The sequence below is a fragment of the Lycium ferocissimum genome, chromosome 12 (genome assembly GCF_029784015.1).
Source record: "Lycium ferocissimum isolate CSIRO_LF1 chromosome 12, AGI_CSIRO_Lferr_CH_V1, whole genome shotgun sequence".
NCBI lineage: Eukaryota > Viridiplantae > Streptophyta > Magnoliopsida > Solanales > Solanaceae > Lycium > Lycium ferocissimum.
In genome coordinates, this window is record NC_081353.1 from 6,130,359 (window position 1) to 6,145,132 (window position 14,774).

Genomic DNA, 14,774 nt, shown 5'->3' on the forward strand with positions numbered 1-14,774 from the left:
GGTTTTGTACGTTATGGCTTATCTATGTTTTGTGACGGCCTTATCGGCCTTCGTGCGTCATACTTATGGACTATTAAATTATTATTTACGCTTATTTGTAACACGCAATTTAGGTTAAGGTACGTGCATGGGTGCCCAACTAGGGCACGTGTCGCGGCTGCGGGTTGGAGTAGTGACAGAGATTCGCAGTATTCCATGTTGATGATATCTAGGTCACAAGAGGAGCTATCTTATGAGGAGTACCTATAGCCATATTGATAGTCAGTAAGAAAGTTGCGAACAAAGATGTGGCTTCGTTAAAGTCGTTGTGGCGGAATAATAACCGAGAGGAAGTGACTGGGAAGCTGAGAGCAAATGAAGAAGAAGTATCCTCACCTATTTCCTGTCTTACAGTAATCCAAATTCTTTACTTGACTTTTGTGGTTTGATAAATGAATTGTTGATCAATGAATAAATTGTTGTGATAGCTTAAAAGAAACTCCCCCAAATTGTTTGTATGACCGTAAGGTTAGTTTAACATTCGAGGACGAATGTTCTATGGGGAGAGGAGAATGTTATATCCCGTATTTTTTGTACATTGGAACAATCCGGATTAATTATGATAAGTTAAGGACAAAACTATTCCGGGATACAAAGTCGAGACTTTTGACCTTCGATTTTATTTTTGGACATAAGTTGTGCATGATTTGTTGGCATGGAACAATTAGAAAAATTTGGGACCAAAATTGATATAGATGGAACTTGCAAATCATGCAAATTTCCATGTGTGGCCGTGTGAGTGGGAGATGGCTCACACAAATTGTTTTTGTGTCAACTTTTAATTGCTCCAACACATTAGTGTGGGCCAAGTTCATGTGCAACTCTAGTGGGGGATTAAAAGATGACTTCTAAGTCATCTTTAGTCATTACAACACTTAGAAAAATTAGAAGTTGAAGAACACCACAAAAAGAAGGCTCTCGGCCAAGGGAGCAAGAAAACCAACTTCATTTCTAGCCTTGCCAAAATTATTTCTTTGATCCAAACCCACTATTTTGAGGTCCCTGCAAGTAGCGTGGAAGTGTCGTTGGAGCGATCAACCCGCTAGTTTTCATTATCGCAAACCCTAGCCTCTTAGGAAGTGGAAGGAAAAAGGTAAGAATTTATCATGTTTTATGTGTTATAAAGGTTGTATGTATGTTGTAGTATGCTAAAATGAAGGAAATTCATGAAATATAGTGTGTTGGAGTTGAGGCCATGTGTGTGTGTGAGTTAGCCGGTGTAAGTGTGTGTGTGTGTTGTGTTGTATCAAGTGATGAATTAAGTTCTATATAGTATGTTGATGGTTGTAGTGTGAAGAAATGAATGAGAATTATCCATATGTATATATATTTGAGGTGTTGGCACGAAAATAATCATGGAATATGACAAAGAAATGCATTAATGTCGCTAGTGTTTTAGTCGTCGTCGCTATGAATTCTATGTTGGAAATGAATGTTTAATGACTCAAATTGATGTTGTAATTGTTGCGGACTGATTTGGAGGTTATTGTACATTTAATGTAATTTGTATATTGATGAGAATAGCATTGTTAGAATGTGAATTGTGGATGCAAATCATGATTTGAAAATAAGGAATGTGTTAAAGTGAGGTTCTCGGGTTTGGGGACCGATTTCGGTGGATTGGAGAAATTGTTGGATTGTTTGAAATGTTGTATGAATTGCTTGGAATATCTTTAAATATTGTTGGTATGGGTTCGGGTTAGTATTTGAATGTATAAGCGTCGATGTTGGCTTGAAGGTAAGCCGTTGAATTGAGTTTATGAATGTTGTTGAATGATGGAAAAGAGGCTTATAAATGTTATATTGTCTTCCGGATTGGTTATTGATGTTGCTAGGTTGGGTGTTGTTGTTGTTGTTGATTGATTTGGCCGAGTTAAATTCTCGGGGTGGCCTATTTACAGGGGAAATCTTAAATTTCGTAGAATTAAGGGCTAAATTGGAATTAAATGCCCAAAATGTCTATAGCTAATGTTTGGCATATTATGACTTGTTTGTAGATCTTGGGCAGCCCGAGACGTAGGTTGGATTTAGCTTGAATTTCGGTTATCTTGGAGAGCGTTTGAGGTATGTAAAGCCCAACCTTCCTTCTTTGGCATGCCTTAGTTAAAATAGGCTATGACACGAGTCTCGAGGAAACTCTATTCTTGCAATCCGAGCATGTCTATGATACGCATTTGTTTCTTGATATTCATATGTTGATGTGATGAAATATTGATCCTATGTCCTTGGAATTATTGGTTTGTAAAAGGTTGCATGAAAGTTTGGTTTTTAAAGAGCTTATTCTTTAACGATTCTAAAACTACAAACGCCCATAACTTTCATAGAAAAGCTCGGATTGCTTTGAGATTTTCGTAGAAGGTTGTATGATGTAGGATGAGTATGTTTTTCATAGGCGGGCCCATTTCGGGTCTATACCGTCCGTGGGTCCCGCGACGTTCCTTTATGTAATTTCGACAACTTTTGAAAGGAAATGTTGTAATTATTATTCCGATTTCAAATATGACTATTTTACTTATCTTTTGGATTTATGACAATGATTTTATGCATATGATTCCTCATGACTCTGCTCGTGCATTCTGTTATATCTTTCGCCGAGTCCCGGGCCGGTTCTGTTGTCGTGCGCATTATGATATACTCCGTGTTATGCTGTGTTTATGGTTCTCGAGAGCCTCGCTCGAGGGCCGGGTTCCGCTATATTTGGTGTTATGCTGTGTATGGCGATATGCTATATATGATATGTGACGGGGATACGGAGATTTGAAACTTTCTGCTGTTATGCTGTATTATGGCGCCATCGACAGGCGGGCGACCATATTTCCTATGCCCTATGCATGATTTATATTTTGAAGTAACATTTTGATAATTTGAAAATGTATTTACTTTTGTACCTCTATTTCGATTACGACTCCGATTTGTATACTACATTTTCTGCTTTGCATACTCAGTACATATTTCGTACTGACCCCCTTTCTTCGGGGGCTGCGTTTCATGCCCGCAGGTACAGACGCACAGTTTGGTGATCCACCCGTTTAGGACACCCTCTTCTTACGCCATTTGGAGTGCTCCCTTATTCCGAGCCATATTTTGGTATATATTCGTTCGATGCATTTGTATATATTTGTCAGGGGTACGGCGGGGCCCTGTCCCATCTTATGATTCCGTTTGTCTCGTTTAGGGGTACGTGGACATGTATGTGGGTTATGCCCATTACGTACGATTGTGTTTGTATGATATATATTCCCCGGCGATCCCGTTTGCCGTGGCGACCTCGTCGGCTTGCATTTGTATATGTTTTGGGCCGATGCGCCATTTGATAGCCTTGCCGGCTTTTGATATATATTCGGTTGTGTTTGAGATGTGTTTGCGACAGTTTGATATAATCTGAGACAGCGGTTGATATTTGTGTCTATATAAGCCATCTGTTTACAACTCGGATTTGAGATTGTGTTTGGGTGCCCAATTCGGGCACTAGTCACGGCCTACGGGGTTGGGTCGTGACAGTACAGAAACGAAGTCATAACCGAAGTAAGGTGTACAGAACGTGAGCATAATCACCCAAATACCAAAGTACTTATATCCGAAATACAAATCATACATAAGCAGTGCAGAAGACGAATATAACCATCAGAATGCCCAAAATGCTTAGCTTTATTTTGAAAAACATTTTTGTCCCACATATACAGAAAATAGAACATATCATATAGACTGACGTTAACCGAATGCCGAGGAACGTACGATCGATCCATAAATAAAATAATAGTGCTGAGGAACGTACGGCCCGATCCATATATCATATAATAATGCCGAGGAACGTACGGCCCGATCCATATATAATATAATAATGCCGAGGAACGTACGGCCCGATCCATAAATAAAATAATAATCATACATCACATCACGCCATCATATATCATATCGTATCAGATTATCATATCATCAAACATCATATCACATATCACATACGGTCCGCAATGGGACCCGGCGTGAACGTAACGTGGTCGCCACTCCATCCGGACGCCACAACACATCATATCCGTTACGAAGGTTTTATATCTCCGAACATCTCCGTCACATATCATAACATATATACACGGTACCGCCAAGAGGGGCTCGGCGTACAGTCACATCATACTTCGTATCACATCATACTTCGGAAACACATCATACTTTAATAGTGCGCACGATAACAACCTGCCGGATCCGGTGAAAGATGTAACAACGAACGCACGAGCAGAATCGTAAGTAGCCATATGCATACAAATCTTTATTACAAACTCAACAGAATAGCCAAAGCGAGCTATTATTTCATCCAAGACAATAGTCAAATCAAATTTCCTCCGAATATTACTCGGGAACATATCAAACCGAACTTCAAGAACCATGGTCACGTATCAAAATCATATGCATAAAATCCTCATTTCGGACTCAACGATAAGTATATAATCATACTCGGGGGGTCGGAAAAATAGTCATAATGAATTCTTTCAAAAGCCATTAGAATTATACGAGAAGAAGATCGCGGGACCCACGGACGAGCGTCAACCCAATCCGGGCCCGCCTACGAAAATCATAGTTATCATATGTTATCAAATCATTATTACAAACTCAAAGGATAAGTAAACTGATCGTACTTGAAATCGGAATAATAGTCATATCATATCCTTTCAAAAATCGTCAGAAGTACATAAAAAAAGTCGCGGGGCCCAAGGAGGGGTGTCGACTCAAGTCGGGCCCGCCCATAAAAAGTTAAGTCATCATACGTCATAGAATCATTTTTGAGCATATCGAAGCGATCCGGTTCTGTCTGTGAAAGTTACGGACTTTCGTAGTTTTCGAAATCATTTAGGAACAACTCTTTTAAAAACCAAACTTTTATGCAACTTTTGAAACTTAGTCATACAAAAGACGTACAAACCATATCTTGGCCATATAAGGATGCCAACATCAAAAGCAAATATGACTCACAAACGTGCTCGGATTTTTAAGAATGGAATTACCCCCGAAGCTCATAACATATCATAACTTAGCCATATCTAAGACATGCCAAAAGAAGGAAGGTAAGCTTTACATACCTTATCCGCCCTCGAAGCCAATCCAAACTCAAACTTCGGGTTCTCTAAGATCTACAAATACGTCATAATATGCCGAATATTAGCTAAAGGTATTTAGGAATTCACTTCCAAACTAATACTTAATTCTACGGAAATTTGGGCAGCACTTCCCCTGTAAATAGACCAACCCCGAGAATTTAACTCGGCCAAATCAACAACAACAACAACAACAACCAACCTAGCAACATCAATAACCAATCCGAAAGGCAATATAGCATTAATAACTCTCTTTTATATCATTCGATAACATTCAATACTTTCAATTCAACGGCTTACATTCAAGCCAATATCAACGCTTATATATTCAAATACTAACCCGAACCCATACCAACAATATTCAAAGACGTTTTAAGCAATTCATACAACATTTCAAACATCCCAAATAATACTCCAACTCACCCGAAAACAGCCCCCAACCCGAGAACACATCCATAACACATCCCTCACTTCCAAATCATGATTTGCACCAACAATCCACATTCTAACAATGTCATTCTCTTAAATATAAAAATTACATTAAATACACATGATTCTCCAAATCAGCCCATACAATTACAACATCAATCTTGAGTCATTAAACTCTCATTTCCAACATAGAATTCATAACGACAACTACCAAGATACTAAATTAACATTAATCCATTCCTTGTCACATAATATGGCCCATTTTCGGCCAACACTACACATATACATATTGATGATTCTCATCCATTTCTTCACTCTACAACACTCACAACATGCTAACTAGGCTTTAATTCATTGCTTCAACACAACACAACACAACACACACACACGGCCATACACTACACACACAACCTCAACTCCAACATGCCATATCTCATGATTTTCATCCATTTTAACATACTACAACATGCATACAACCTTTATAACACATAAAACATGATTAATTCTTACCTTTCTTCTTCAACTTCACAAATAGGCTAGGGTTTGCAAGGATGAAAACGGATGGTTGGATGACCCAAACAACACTTCCACGCTACTTAGGGACCTCCAATTAGTGGATTTGCATCAAAGAAATATTTTTGGGATGGCTCAATTTGGACTTCAAATTTTTTTTCTTGGCCATGAGGTGTGGTTGTTCTTTCTCCAAGGTTCATGAAATTTCTAAGTGTTGGAAGATGATGAGAATGATTAACTTGGTCATCTTTGGAGCCTTATATGAATTGCACAAGTGTACCTTGGCCCACACATGTGTTGGACCAATTTAATTTGGCCACAAAATGTGTGGGGACCTTTCCAAGCCACATGGCCAACATGGCCAATTTTCATGAATTTCAAACTTTTAAATATTCCACTTTTGGTCCCAAATTTTCCTAAATGTTTCATGCCAACAAATTCATGAACAACTTGTGTCTCCAAAATGAAATCGAAGGTCAAAAGTCCCGACTCTGTATCCCGGAATGGTCTTGTCCCTAACTTATCATAGTTAACCCGAATTGTCCAAATGTACGAAATACAGGATATAACACTAGGCCACCCGTGCCACGATGTTCCCAGTGTGGGAAGTTACATTGGGGGCCAGTGTCGACTAGGTTCAGAGGTTTGCTATACATGCGGTCGGCCGAGCCATATCGCGCGTGATTGCCCTCGGTTGGTGGGGTAGAGTCCGGCCTTCGGATCGGCGGCGGGTCTTCATCATCGATACGCCCCTATGGGCAAGGTTCACGGTGTGCCGGTCAGCCATGGTAGAGGTAGAGGGAGAGCTTCCGGTTCCGGCGAGTCCTCGGACCGTATTTATACCTCGTCGGACGCCAAGATCTTGAGTCTTCTCCTGATGTTGTCACAGGTCTATTATCGGTATTTTCTCATGATGTACATGCTTTGATAGATCCGAGCTTCACATTGTCATATGTTACTCCATATATTGCGGGTCGGTTTGGGGTCAAACCGAAATTGATCAAACCTTTTGAGGTGTCTACACCCGTTGGTGAACCGGTAATAGCTAGTCGAGTATATAGAAATTGTGTAGTTGTGATTTGTGATCATCGTACTGTGGTTGACTTACATGAGTTAAAAATGGTGGATTTTGACGTCATCATGGGTATGGATTGGTTGGCTTCTTGCTAGGCCAATGTTGATTGTAGAACGAAAACGGTTCGCTTCCAGTTTCCGGGAGAACCAGTTTTAGAATAGAAAGGAAATACTGCGTCCCCAAAAGGTAGGTTTATTTTCTATCTCAAGTTAAGGAAAATGATCGCCAAAGGTTGTATTTACCATCTAGTTTGGGTTCAAGATGTAGATGTTATATCCCATATTTTCGTACATTGGAACAATCCGGATTAATTATGATAAGTTAAGGACAAAACTATTCCGGGATACAAAGTCAGGATTTTTGACCTTCGATTTTATTTTGAGTTATAAGTTGTGCATGAATTTGTTGGCATGGAACAATTAGAAAAATTTGGGACCACAATTGGAATAGATGAAAGTTGAAAAAAGTCATCCATTTTCCATGGTTGGCCGTGTGAGTGGGATAAGGCCCCCACACAATTTTTGTGTCAACTTTTAATTGGAACAACACATTAATGTGGGCCAAGATCTTGTACAACTCTAGAGGGGATTAAAAGATGACCTCTAATTCATCTTTAGTCATTTTAACACTTAGAAAAAAAAGAGGTGAAGAACACCACTCAAAAGGAGCTCTCGGCCAAGGAGCTTGGAAAATCAACTTTCATTCAAGTCCTTCTAAAATCATTTCCTTGATGTAAACCCACTATATTGAGGTCCCTAAGTAGCGTGGAGGTGTCGTTGGAGCGATCAACCATTTATTTTTCATCCTTGGAAACCCTAGGCTATTGGGAAGTTGAAGAGGAAAGATAAGAATTCATTATGTTTTATGTGTTATAAAGGTTGTTCGTATGTTGTAGTATGTTAATATGGATGAAAATCATGAAATAAAGTATGTTGAAGTTGAGGCCATATGTATGAGGCTTGGCCGTGTGATGGGTGTGTGTGTTGTGTTGTATTAAAGTGATGAATTAATGTCTAGTTAGCATATTATGATCATTGTAAGGTGAAGAACGATTGAGAATCAGCCATATATGTATATGTGTAGTGTTGGTCGAAATGGGTCATATTATATGACAATGAACGAATTGATATCGCTTAATGTTTTAGTCGTCGTCGTTATGAATTCTATGTTGGAAATGAATGTTTAATGACTCAAATTGATGTTGTAGTTGTTGCGGACTGATTTGGAGACTATTGTACATTTAATGTAATTTATATGTTGATGAGAATGGCATTGTTAGAATGTGAATTGTGGATGCAAATCATGATTTGGAAATAAGGAATGGGTTAAAGTGAGGTTCTCGGTTTAGGGGCTGAATTCGGGTAGCTTGGAGAAATTGTTGGATTGTTTGAAATGTTGTATGACTTGCTTAGAATGTCTTTAAATATTGTTGGTATGGATTTGGATTAGTATATGAATGTATAAGCGTTGACGTTGGCTTGAATGTAAGTCGTCGAATTGAATTTATGAAAGATTGTTGAATGATGGAAAAGAGAGCTAGTAATGTTGTATTACCTTTCGGATTGATTATTAATGTTGCTAGGTTGGTTGCTGTTGTTGTTGTTGATTGATTTGGCCGAGTTAAATTCTCGGGGTAGCCTATTTACAGGGGAAATGCTGCCCAAATTTCTGTAGGATTAAGGGCAAATTTGGAATTAAATGCCTAAATATCCATATCTAATGTTTGGCATTTTATGACTTGTTTATAGATCGTGGGCAGCCCGAGACATAGGTTGGACTTATCTTGAGTTTGGATTATATTGGAGAGCGTTTGAGGTATGTAAAGCCACCTTCTTTCCTTGGCATGCCTTAGTTAAAATAGGCTATGACACGAACTTCGAGGAAACTCTATTCCCGCAATCCGAGCATGTCTATGATACGCATTTGTTTCTTGATATTCATATGTTGATGTGATGAAATATTGATCCTTATGTCCTTGGAACTACTAGTTTACCAAAGTTGCATGAAAGTTTGATTTCTAAAAGAATTTATTCTTTAACGATTCGAAAACTACCAACGCCCATAACTTTCACAGAAAAGCTCGGATTGCTTTGAAATTTTCGTAGAAGCTTGTATGATCTAGAATGAGTATGTTTTCCATAGGCGGGCCCAACTTGGGTCTACACCCGTCCGTGGGTCCCGTGATGCCCTTTTATGTAATTTCGATAACTTTTGAAAGAGAATGTTGTAATTATTATTCCGATTTCAAATATGACTATTTTACTTATATTTTGGATTTATGACAATGATTTTATGCATATGATTCCTCACGACTCCGCTCGTGCATTTTGTTATATCTTTCGCCGAGTCCCGGCCGGTTCGTTGTCGTGCGCATTATGATATACTCCGTGTTATGCGTGTGTTTATGGTTCACCGAGTTCCTCGCTCGAGGGCGGGTTCCGCTCATATTTGGTGTTATCTTGTGTATGGCGTTATGCGTGTTTGATGTGTGACGGGGATACGGAGATTTGAAACTTTCGGTGTTATCTTCGTGTTATGGCGCCATCGACAGTGGGCGACCATATTTCCCGTGCCCTATGCATGATTCGTATTTTTAAAGTAACATTTTGATATTTTGGAAATGCATTTACTTTACTCGTACCTCTATTTCGATCATGACTCGGTTTGTATACTACATTTTCTCGCTTTGCATACTCGATATATTTCGTGCCGACCCCCTTTCTTCGGGGTCGCGTTTCATGCCCGCAGTACGGCACGCACGCTTGGTGATCCACCTGTTTAGGACACCCTCTTCTGCTGTTGGAGTGCTCCCCTTATTCCGGAGCCATATTTTGGTATATATTCGTCCGTTGCATACATTTGTTCAGGGGTACGGCGGGGCCCTGACATTTGTTCAGGGGTACGGCGGGGCCCTGTCCTGTCATATGATTCCGTTTGTTTGTTTAGAGGTCTGTGGACATGTATGTGGGTTAGGCCTATTCTGTACAGTTGTGTTTGTATATATTATGTTCTGGGCGATCCCATTCGCCGTGGCAGCCTTGTCGGCTTGCATTTGTATATGTTTTTGGGCCGTCGTGCCATTCGATAGCCTTGTCGGCTTTGTTATATACATGGTTGCGTTTGAAATATGTTTGCGACAGTTTGATATATTTTGAGACAGCGTCTGATATTTATGTCTGTATACCATCTGGTTGCGATTCGGATTTGTGATTGTGTTTGGGTGCCCAATTCGGGCACTAGTCACGGCCTACGGGGTTGGGTCGTGACAGTAGAAGCTGAATCGCCAACTCTTCAGTCTGTTCCAGTGGTGAATGAGTTTCCAGATGTATTCCCGGAAGAGCTTCCAGGTCTCCCTCCCGAATGGGAGATTGATTTTGCTATTGATGTGCTACGGACACAAAACCCATGTCCATTCCTCGCTACAACGGGCTCCCGAGTTGAAAGAGTTGAAGGAACAATTGAAGGACTTGCTTGAGAAAGGCTTTATTAAGCCTAGTTCATCCCCGTGGGGAACACCCGTGTTGTTTGTACGAAAGAAAGATGGCTCCTTGCGAATGTGTATTGACTATCGGCAACTGAATAAGGTGACGATCAAGAACAAATATCCTCTCCCAAGGATTGATGATATGTTTGACTAATTACAAGGCTCCAAATGGTTCTCAAAGATAGATTTGAGATCCGGGTATCATCAAGTCCTAGTTCGGGAGAAAGATATTCTTAAGACAGCCTTTAGAGCCAGATACGGCCATTTTGAGTTCCGGGTAATGTCATTCGGGCTAACTAATGCACCGGCAATATTTATAGATTTGATGAACAACGTGTTCAGGCCCTTCTTAGATTTATTTGTGATTGTGTTCATTGACGATATCCTTATATATTCTAGGTCCGAGGCAGAACATGCGAATCATTTGCGTACCGTTCTTGGAGTTCTTCAAACTCGAGAGTTATTTGCCAAATTTTCTAAGTGCGAATTTTGGTTGAACTCAGTGACATTTTTGGGGCATATTATTTTAGCCGATGGTATTCGGGTAGATACGTAAAAGATTGAAGCGGTAAAGACTTGGCCAAGGCCAACAACACCTACGGAGGTCCGTAGTTTTCTGGGCTTAGCAGGTTATTACAGAAGATTTGTAGAAGGCTTTTCTTCTATTTCTGCACCACTCACGAAGCTGACCCAGAAGTCAGCTAAGTTCCAATGGACAGATGCTTGTGAATGTAGTTTCCAAGAGCTAAAGGATAGATTAACTTTTGCCCCAGTCCTGACACTTCCAGAGGGATCGGAAGGTTATATTGTCTATTGTGATGCTTCAGGCGTTGGGTTAGGCTGTGTGTTGATGCAACATGGTAAGGTAATTGCGTATGCTTCAAGACAGTTGCGGAAACATGAGAAAAATTATCCAACCCATGATTTTGAATTGGCTGCAGTAATTCATGCATTGAAGATGTGGAGACATTATTTGTGTCACACCCTTGATCCGATAGGGTGTGATGGGCACCCGACTCCTATTTAGGGCCGAGCGAACCCGCTAACTCTCGTAATACTCATAATCAGACTGGACCTTTAAATCATAACATAGGTACACAATGAAAGTTCTTCGGAAACAAACATGCTATTTTTCTTTTCAGATCAAATAAAACCTGTAATCATATAAAACCCGTAAAATAATACATCACAGTACATCGGCTTATGGAGCCGCTTACAAAGCTGACATACTACATACACGACACTGTCTGCAAAGTCTCTAGCATGGAACATGAATCCATATCATAATGCTCAGACTCGGCAAAGACTCCGGAGAAAATGGAGCTCGCCAATCCCGCTAGAACATCATCTGCTAGTTGCCTTCTTCCATCAACGGCATTCTTCTGCTGAAATCAAAGGTTAGCGGAAGAAATCTCATTTCCTATAACTTGGCTCTACGGCACGATCTAAGATGTCAAAGAAGAGTAACCATCCTAGATGCCCCGTAGCCTCTCGTTTATAAATGTGGCGCGCTTCACACCATAAACGACTCTACCATTACACGACTTTGCAGACAACCCCTAGGACGACCCGCTCTGATACCAATTTGTCACACCCTTGATCCGAAAGGGTGTGATGGGCACCCGACTCCTATTTAGGGCCGAGCGAACCCGCTAACTCTCGTAATACTCATAACCAGACTGGACCTTTAAATCATAACATAGGTACACAATGAAAGTTCTTCGGAAACCAACATGCTATTTTTCTTTTCAGATAAAATAAAACCTGTAATCATATAAAACCAAAGAAAATAATACATCACAATACATCGGCTTATGGAGCCGCTTACAAAGCTGACATACTACATACATGACACTGTCTGCAAAGTCTCTAGCATGGAACATGAATCCATATCATAATGCTCAGACTCGGCAGCACTACGGAGAAAATGGAGCTTGCCAATCCTGCTGGAACATCATCTGCTAACATCTTTAACTCGTCGGGTGAACCTTCGCGGCATGAAACGCAGCCCCCGAAGAAAGGGGGTCAGTACGGGATATGTACTGAGTATGTAAACCATGGAAAGCAATAAGCGGGATCACACTGAAGTAATGAGTACAGAAAATCATAAAACTTGCCTTTAAAAACGTTTATCATGCATATCAAGTCATATAATCATCATGTAAACATATAGCGTGTCCCGGCCCTCTAGTGAGGGACTCGGTAGATAAAATCATCATATACATATTCATATAACGTGCCCCGGCCCTTTAACAAGGGACGCAGTAAGTAAAATCATATCATCATCATGCATGCATATACATATACATATACATATACATACCGCACCCCGGCCCTCAGTGAGGGACTCGGTGAATAGCGTGTCCCGCCCCGCTAGCAAGGGACTCGGTATGCCATCCTGGCCACCATCTCCATATCATCACATCATCATCATATCATATATATATAACGTGCCCCGGCCCTCTAGTGAGGGACGCGGTGAATAATGCAATGGAATTGCACGAATACATGCCCTGACCCGGGACGTAGTGAAGGACATATTGAGGCTGGCACGAGCGGAGTAGTGACAAACCATATGCATGTAAAATCATACTCAGAGACTCAATGAAGTAGTCTAAGCGGGATGTCATTTGAAAAGCGGACAATAGTTATGTCAAATATCTTTCGGAAACATAACATACATCATACGTATTTATAAATCCATAAGGGTCATAGTCATATTCAAACCATTGGGATCATAGTCGTACGTCAAACCAATCCGAGTTCGCCTCGGAAAGTTACAAACTTTATTCACTTTAGAACGTTCTACGAACAAATCGAAGCGATCCGAGCCTTTCGGCGAAAGTTACGGAAGTTCGTAGCTTCGGAATCGTCTAGGAAACAAACTCTTTTTGAAAACAAACTTTTATGAAATCTTTGAAATCCATTTATGCAAAAAAGACATAAAGACCATAATTTGACTACTTTAAGAATATGCATATCAAGAAACAAATAAGGATCATAAACATGCTCGGATCGCATGAGTGGAATTACCTCGGGGTACGTGTCACAGCTTACTTTTCACTAAGACATGCCAAAGAAAGAAGAGTTAAGCTTACATACCTCGATCGCTTCCTAAGCTAATCCAACTCAAGCCTAGACTCTCCAAGGTCTACACAACGTCAATAAATACTGAATATTAGTCATGAACATCGAAGAATCCAATTCCAAGCCATTACTTTTTCTACAGAAATTTCTGAAAGATTCCCCTATAAATTCATCAACCCCGAGAATTCAACTCTACCCAAATATCCAACAACAATACCAACAACCACATCAACAATATCAACAAGCAATTCCAAACGCATTCTAACATTAATAATTCCTTTCTACATAATTCGACGACATTCATATATATTCAATTCAACTACATATATCCAAACTAATATCAACGATCACATATTCAAATAACAACCCAAAACCTTTCAAACACGATTCAAGAACATTTCCAACAATCCGCACAATATTCCAAACAACCCAATTAATGCCCTACTTCACCCGAAACCATTTCAATTCAACAAGAACATTGCCAACACCTTTCTTCCTTCCACATTCATAAATTATGTCAACAATACATGCGTTTACAACTTCGTTTTCATAAATTCAAGAAACCATATTAAGATCACATTAACCTTCAAATCAGCCCACACGGATTTTAACTTCAACTTGGATCATTAACCTTCATTTTACGTCATAGAATTCATAACGACGTCGACCAAAATACTAGATAACATTAATTCATTTCTTGCATACCAAACAGCCCCTAGTCACGGCCACTCCTCAACCTACAACATTCCATGAGTTTCATTCATTTTCTACACATTACAACAACACACAAACATGCTAAATTCAATTAACTCTCCACTCCTACACAACACACACTACACGGCCAACACACTCACACACAAAGTCCAACTTCAATATCCATATTTTCATGAATTTTGTTCATTCCAACATACTACAACATATACAAATCACGCATAACACATAGAAATGAGGATTAAATCTTACCTTCTTCATTCACTTCTTCACTCGGCTAGAGTTGGTGAATTGCGACAACGAGCGATTTTCTTGTTCCTACAACTACTCCACGTTGACGAGGACCTTC